Genomic DNA, 6,295 nt, shown 5'->3' with positions numbered 1-6,295 from the left:
ATTGTGGTGGGACACTGCTGAAACTTGACCCTTGGGCTTTGGGGGTTTTTAGCGCAGCCACGTTATTAGCCTGATCCTATGACAGCCTCGCACACCCTCCCGGACCGGCTAACAGTTATCCCGGCAGCCCAGTTAACTCTTCGGGCGCCCGCTCGCCGCGCCGGCGCGCCCATCCACCCCCGGCTCCGGCGGTGCCCGACGCGGCCGCGCTCCTCTCCGCGGCGAGCGGGCTCCGCGCTGCGCCCAGGGGGGAGGACGGCAGCCGGATGCGCGGGGGCGCGCAGCGGGGTCTCCGCCGCTGCTTTCCTGCGGCTCCGCGGCCCCGGGGCGCGCCGGCTTTTGCGGAGCCCGCTGGCGCGGCGCCTCGCTGCGCGCCCCGCGGAGGGCAGCGCGCTGCCCTCCGGCGCCGCTTAGACTCGCACGTGCTGGGAAGGGCTGCGAGCGCAGTGCGCGCACCCTCCCGCGCACCCGGCCCGCGCGTCTGGGGTTAGAGCCGCGCGGCAGCCCGCCCGGCGCCGCGCAGCCCGCGCCCCTCCGCGGGAGTGCGGTCCGCCAGCCGCGGCGCCTCGGGGCGCGGCCGCGCAGCGCTCCGCCGCCTCCGCGCGGCCCTAGGCAGACCCGTCCCCATTGACCAAGCGTTTGATTTTTACGTGCTGGACGAGCCGGGCGTCAGTATCTCAGAGATAGCAACTGCAAAAGCACCCCCTCCACGTGTTCTTCAAAGGCTCCGTGACAGTGCAGAAAGCCTTTTCCTTATTTATCTTGGAACCAAAAAACTTTTTTTTTTCTTTTAACTCTCAGAGAATCTATGCTAATTATTCGAACCCGTGGGTCTCCCACTAACACAACCCAGCCCTGCTTTCTGCAACGTTTAGTTCGCATATCTCCGAATGCATATTCATTCCCTCACTCACTCTTTTGGTGTGTTTTACCACCCGTCTCCTTGCTTCTAATTTCAATAGTTTGGAAAAAAAAATCAGATCTTGGGACATTTAGGGTATTCATTAACCTAGTGAAGAGGAACAGAGGCATTATTACTCACATAGAAGGCACCCTGCCCCCATGTCTATCTAAGGGTTCATTGTAAAAGGATTAAAAGTTAAAGACCTTCATCTTATGATTCTTTCATTTAATCTTCGTGGCGCCTGAAAGACATGCTGGATGGATGATCACATTTAAAATATTCCTAATGTCGGCTACCTTAGGACTCCAGGCAGGGCAAACAAACGTAATTTATTTCTAGAAGAAAGGGGATATTGAGATGTTTAAGTTTATGAACCACCATTACCATGTATATTTGTTAGGTTCTGACAAATACCCAAATAACATTAAAATCAGCCATTCATCACATATGAATTTATGCAAAACCTTCTATGCCTGGGGCCAATATTTTTTTAGACAGAGTTTCACTTGCAAAAAAAAAAAAAAGTTTATTTAAAAAAAAAAAAAGCCAAAGCAAGAGTTTTTCATGACTGGTAAACACGAGAATTATGTGAACAGAAACTATTTCATGCTGGGATGGCAGCCAGCGACTCGGGAATGTCAACAAAAGTTCTCCGAAGGTTGAAAATGTCACTGGATTACAATACAAGGTCCTTTGCCCCATTAGCAAGCTTTACTAAAGTAATATTCTCACTACTTAGCTAGAGGACTCACCCAGTGATTTATCTGTCTGTGATCAGAGCAATGGGGCAAACAGAGACTCCATCTGGAAACTACCTCTGACTGCTTGGTTAAAGATTTTAAAATGTTATGCATGCAGGGATGCATGTGTTTGTGTGTGCTATGTGAGTGTAAAGTAAGTGTGTTATTAATATATCATCTAAATATCTGTCTCCATGTCTGTCTTGTCTTGTCATCTGATAGTCATTGTAATCAATAAGATGTAGGTACATACATACTTTCTCTACTAATAACGCCCTGTTCCTAATACATTTCCAAGAATATTTCAGGTTTAAAAAATCAGGTTTCACCATCCACAAGGCTTTTTTTAAAATAAATAACTAAATTTTGTCAGCTGTTAGAGCAAAAATAAACTAATAGTTTTCACTGTTGTTTCTGGTCAGGTTCACTTTCTGGTCCTCCTGCTCTAGTGTTGAAATATTTGGCTTGTAGTGGAAGTGTTTCAAGCCAAACAAATAAAATATCTTTCTGATGAATGTTTCTATGCAAATCTTTTTAATATTAGATTTTGTAATATGTTTTTAAAACAAAATTGAATTATGACTCTTTTAAATTGAAATCAATTCATAACACAGCCAAGTTTTGTTTGCTGATCTTTGTAGTGGTATCATAAGACCTCACAGAGACCACTGTGGGGAAGAAATAAGAAGGGAAAGGTTGAAAGGGAACTCATAGTTGCTGTTCAGTTTCTTCTTTTGCAATTTCAGTGCCTTAAAGTGTAATACTGGAAATATAAATCCATTTCTACCTCTGCCACAAACTCTGTAACCTTGGATGAGTCCTTTGACTTATGTGCTGCAACTCCCTGTCAGGAGTACAGGACTTCATCTTCTTTATCTGTGTGGTTAGTCTCTGTCCAGAGTAACTTGTTTTCTCACATCATGCGATTATACAAAATCTAGCAAAGTAAGGCCCAGTGTTCAAGGGGATTACTCGATGGTACCGGATTTAGCATCCAAGCAGTTGTTTTTGCCAGTGCAGAACAGTATCTTATGTAGCATTTTTGAAAGCTTTATACTTCAATTTATCAGAAAAAGTATGTGACTTTTAAAGCAAGTTGTTCTGTTGTAGACTGATTTGAAAGTGCTAAGAGTAATTTGGTTGATAAAAGGATAAAAAATGAAGACCAGAGGTAAGGTTTCCAAAGTTTTGGAAGAAGGTCATTCTAGATCAGTCCAGTTCATATTAAGAAAAAGAACTAACTAGGAAAGCTTTGTTGCACACACCGTTACGGTATGGTGTGTTCTCTCACTTGTAGGTAACTGTGAAAGTGTATGTGATTCGTTTTGCCCCTTTAAGAATACCACCACAAAGATAAGTTCTTCCTGAGATTAGATGAGCACATGGTAGAATTATCACCAAAATAACCACAGCTAGACATTAGAGCAGCAGTGTTTGTATAAACACTGGACAAGTTTTTTCTCTTCCATAGTTTTAATAGAGAAATATCCTTAATTTAGTAACGTCAACAGCTGTTAAAAAAATTCCTAGCCGTTCACATTACTTGGGTTATGTTATATAAATGTAATCTGCACCATGTTGGCGGGATCTTGGATCCATTAAAAAGAAGATATTCCAGCTCGGAGATTTGCCAGGACTCTTCATTGAAAGTTGAAATAAATATAATGACGTCATCATATAATGTAACATCATAGCTTTCAAGGTAAGCCAAACCAAAGGTATGTTGGCAGGGGAATGCTGCCACCTGGTAGATCCATGCTAGGAATAGATACGATACTCTCATCCAGTGGGGAGGAGAATGGCCACACTCTTCCTGGATTACCCACAAGGATCCTGCAGTCTTTCTGTGCATGTAAGTCCTCTGGGAGTTTTAGTACACGCAAGGGCTGCAGAATCTGTGTCAATGCTCTCTTTTAAGAGAGCAGCTACAGCAAATTTGAAGAGACCCTTTCATTCCCTCTTCCTTGCTCACAAACCGAGCAAGAAGCTCCAATGGTTAAAAGAAAAGGAATGAATACGTTCACTTGAAACAACTGTTGGAATGGTTCAGAGGGGAACAGAAATATTCAGCAATCAGCATTAAAGACTCTAAGTCCTTAGAGGTGTTACTGCAGGATCAGCAGCTTACAGCCTCTTTCATGAAGGCTGGGTACCAATATATTGCTGTTAAGTCTCTTGCCATTCTGCGTAGGGAGAACCAGCTGTTGTATGTGATGGGCTTTCTAAGGACTTTGGGAGAAAACATACTGGAAGAGAAATCTGCATGGGTACAACTGCACAGTGAGTCACTTTTCTCCGCTGAAGTGGAGGACAGGGGCTGCAGAGATGGCACAATTTAGCTTCTAACTCTTTAAATGGATAATTTAGATGTAAGCCAGCTGAGAACAGATGTCCTGGCGGCTCACTGGTTGTACCGTCTGTCTTCTCTAGGCATGCCATTAAGTGTGGATCAGTCCCATGAATGGGCCTGAGCCTAATCTCAGAACCAGACCAAACTGTTGGTGTGCTTAGGCCCAGTCAGTATGCAAATATCCCAGAAAGTTTAACAGCCATTCCTGCAAGGGCTTCCCCTGGCAGTGTGCAGATGCACCTTTGCAAGTGAGCTACCACCAAGGTAAAGCCACCAGTATTGACTGAAGGCACACTGGTAATAATACTTCATAGGTGGAGTCTACTCTTCACCTAAGACAGACATTCCCCAGGACTCAGGTCTCTCCCTTAGAGAATCCAAGAGTGCTAGCTGCATCAGATGATCGTAACGGAGTTTCAAAATAGGTTTCACACTCCTTCCTTGGGTATTTTTTTTTTTCCTCATGAGAGGGGGAGTGGCAAGACTCCCATCACAAAGAACGTTACTCAGAACCAGAACAGATCTTAAGGCACAACACTAAAAACCTGTATGCAATGGAGAAGGACTGGGTGGCTCGGGGGATTGGTAATGGTATAAAGAGCTTTTCACCACTAGGCTTCTGGCTTCGATCCAGAGGTAGTAACTGAAAGCCACAGTCATCTGATGCCTGCATAGTGGGCTGCACAGAGCGAGTTGTTGGTCTCTGCATAGATCCTACCAAGCAGGATCCAGATCGCAAAGCCACCACCAGAACTGACGTGCTTGCAAGGATTCTCAATTGAAAGAGCAAAATGAAACAGGAATGAGGAAGTTTGGTCTGCATTTGGGATTTAGTAGCAAGAAGAGCATACTGTTGGGGGGGGAAGTTGTTTCTCTCAAGAGGGTTGATATAGGAGAATATGACCCATATAGCCCCTTGTTTAGATTCAATTCTAATGGTATATAATATATTCTTGCTGGCACAGTAGCATCTGTATACCTGGAATAATCTTTTTACCTGGCTTGGATGCAAAACCATGGTGCAGAGGAGGATGCAGCAAATGCAAGTGCGTACTTTGCTGTTACATTAATTGGAAGTGCTTGCTGCACTGGGTAGTACAAATGATTTTCCAGTAAATTCATTGTACCCATAGCAGTACAAACACATTCTGCTAGCTGGGTTGGTCTGCTTTAGTTAAGGCAATACATCTTTCCAGGCCTCAGGTTAGAGGTTACGCTTTCATAGGACCCCAGTCATGCAGCTTTTTGAACACAGCCTTTCACTGAACGAAGGATGGAACAGGCTGTGACTCAGAGTATGTTTGCTAAGCTGCTGTGTTGTACCTGTTCTGGGCCATAAAAACTCCAGCACCTTTTCTCAGCAGTAAATAAGCTGAATTTAAGTTCAAGTATTAGGAAAAAGAAGTGCATAAACCCAACGCATATTTATGTAAGGGCCAGTGTAAACATCACTCTTCTGTTTCAAAATGAACCTTCTGGTATTCCAAGCACTTCATAATATTGTCTGTGAATGAAAAATGGACAAACAATAATTTTCCTTCACTCCCCCTCCTAGTTTGCTTTGGACAGTTAGAGATACTAGATACCTAGTCAGTATTATTTTGCCCTGCGCACAGATCTGTTCCTCCAAAGGTGCTCTATTTTTTTCAGCAATACAGTACAACAGGGTACTGAAAAATATTACTTAAATATGATTGTAAACATGCATATATTGACAGAGTGACTTTATAGGCCAGTGAGATGGGCTGAAATACTATCTTTTAAAATTGAGTGGATTTCCAAGTGCATCAGGTCTGTTTGGAATAAGCAGCCAAAATTTTGTTTTGTAGGTAATACTTGTACGACAAGTGAGGTCATTGACTTGAACCTTGATGGCACTTGTGAATAAGGCTTGCTGTCTTAGTTATAATCGAGCACTAAATTTAGTCTCAGTGCTACATTAGACATCTTTCCCATGGCCTTAGGAACACTTTGTTATCTATCCTGTGTCTTGCTGTATTTGCTCATAGGCTGTTGGCTTCAGAAGCATATGAACAGTTCCTTTTCATGGAGAAGCTGGATCTTAGGTTGTATATATAGACACTGGAGTATTCTCCTATTTAGCTGAAAAGTCTAATAAAGTTCACTAAAAACTACACGAAGGAGGCATTAATGCTAGACCACCAGCTCAGGGATAGTTATGCTATACTTAAGCTGTCTTCAAAAGTGCAGAACATTTTGGTCTGAGCCAACAAAATCTTAAGCACATACTCAACCTAGACTTCATGAGTACTCCCACAGAAGGACCGTTCTCTGTTAAAG

The sequence above is a fragment of the Struthio camelus genome, chromosome 19, assembly GCF_040807025.1.
Source record: "Struthio camelus isolate bStrCam1 chromosome 19, bStrCam1.hap1, whole genome shotgun sequence".
NCBI lineage: Eukaryota > Metazoa > Chordata > Aves > Struthioniformes > Struthionidae > Struthio > Struthio camelus.
Note: the sequence above shows the minus strand (reverse complement) of the source record.